We start from the raw sequence: 1,989 nt of genomic DNA, 5'->3' as shown, positions 1-1,989 counted from the left end.
TCTCTCACCTATCCCATATCAAATATTAGATTGATAAATTTCAATGATTTTAGATTGTCAATCTTAGGAAGATGGCTTATAATAAATTTTAGTATTTTGTTACCAATCTTCAAAAAGTAGTTCACATCTCTGTTCTTATTTTAAAAAGATAGTTCACAAACCCATTCATAGACCCTTGTTTGTTGAGAATTTCTCCTATTTGTTCTTCTAAAATGCTCATGAATTGAGTTTTTGGGTTAGGAACTAAGTTGGAAGAAATAGGCACGGGAAGGGTATCTTTTGATTTTAAACATGTGTTCTCAAGTGTAATCAAAGATAATTTTAATTCTGAAGGAGATGGTAATTCTAAAGTGGAAGAACTGGCTTCTAAGGCTGAAGAAAATAGGACTCTTGATGGATATATCTTGGGTAACTCATCCACTCTCTTCTTTTCTTCACTTAGATCAGCATCAGTACTAAGCTCAAGTTCTTCTATTGGGTTAGCTTCAGTACTAACCTCTTCTTCTAAATTCATATTTTGGCTAGCATTAGTACTAGCCTCACTTATCTGGTCTTGGTATGGGTCCTTAAGAATTCTATCACTTTTAAGCTTAAAGATTACTTTATCATTTTTAAATTGGGGATTCTTATGTGGGACATTGGATTGATGACTAGGTCTATGTGATTGGTGGATGGATGGGTCATTTTCAAAATTCGATATTGGTTCGTTTGGTAATTGACCTAGTTCTCTCCTCATAGTAGATTCAGTTAATTGATCTATTTGTGCTTCTAGCCTAGCGAGGGATTGCTATTGGGTCATGATCATTTGTTGAAGTTGGCTAAATCTATCATCGGCTAGATTGGTCTGTTGAGGAGGTGGGTATAACGGCTGATTGTAATACAATGGCTAGATAGGCTGATTAGGCTGACCAATATTATAGGCATAATTTTGGTATTGGAGCCCATTTTGAAAGTTCTGCACAGAAAAAATTTGGGTTTAATCCTGAGTCTGTTAGGATCTCCAAGAAAAATTAGGATGGTTCCTCCAATCTTGGTTATATGCATTTAAGAATGGGTCATTGACAGGATTAGAGTAACCTTGAGCAGCTTGAACTTGTTCTTGGATGAAAGGTGAAAACTGTGCAGCCGTAGAACATTCACTAACATGATGGGCTGGGCTAGCACAGATAGAATAAATCTCTTGATAATTGGGAGGAGGTGTGTATTGTGCAGGAGATTGTTGATCTAATGCTAGGAACTGATCAAATTTCTGGGTAAGAAGGTCGACTTTATCTAATCTTTGGACTATTAGGTTCAGATCGGCCTTAAGACTAGAGTCTGTTTGCTTGATCTCAAAAATTCCTATCCATTTTTGGTGAGGGATTGATCTTTCGTAAGAGGATAATGAAGCATGATTGATTAAATTTTTGCTCAAAGTTTCAAATAAAGTGTAGGCTTCATCCTCACTTTTACTCATGAATGCACCCCCACAAGATGCATCTACCATCTGTCTGTATGGGTCACCTAAACCCTCATAAAAAGCTTGAACAATTTGCCACTTAGATAGACCATGGTGTGGGCATTTTCTAAGAAGTTCTTTAAGTCTCTCCCATGATTCATGAATTTATTCTCCTGGAAGCTGAGCAAATCCAGTGATGGCTCGCCTCATAGTGTTGGTTCGACCTATGGGATAGAATTTCTTAAGAAACTTGTACTGTATTTTAGCCCAAGTTTGGATTGGTCTCCCTATTGTGCCAAGCCAGTACTTGGCTTTGTCTTTAAGTGAGAAGGAGAATAAGGTCAATCTAAGTGCATCATCAGTAAAATTTTGAATTTTCATCGTGGAATAAATTTCTAAGAACTCATCCAGATGCTTGTAAGAATCTTCATTAGTATTCCCATAGAAAGATGGGAGCAACTGGATTGTGGTCGACTTGATCTCATAGTGGCTTGCAGGGATATCAGGTAAGTGGATACAAGTCAATGGGTTATAGGTAGAAGGAATAAAAT

At 37.0% G+C, this 1,989-nt stretch overlaps 1 non-coding gene across 1 annotated transcript; it reads left to right on the top strand.

The window, feature by feature from the left end:
* Positions 1 to 1,544: 1,544 nt before the first annotated feature.
* On the top strand, positions 1,545 to 1,653 carry LOC140857659 (small nucleolar RNA R71). Its single transcript, XR_012141153.1, has one exon. It is a non-coding gene; the product is annotated as a small nucleolar RNA R71 (small nucleolar RNA).
* The last annotated feature ends 336 nt before the right edge of the window (positions 1,654 to 1,989 follow it).

Source organism: Elaeis guineensis, chromosome 4, assembly GCF_000442705.2.
Source record: "Elaeis guineensis isolate ETL-2024a chromosome 4, EG11, whole genome shotgun sequence".
Lineage (NCBI taxonomy): Eukaryota > Viridiplantae > Streptophyta > Magnoliopsida > Arecales > Arecaceae > Elaeis > Elaeis guineensis.
This window is presented reverse-complemented; position numbering and strand designations above follow the sequence as displayed.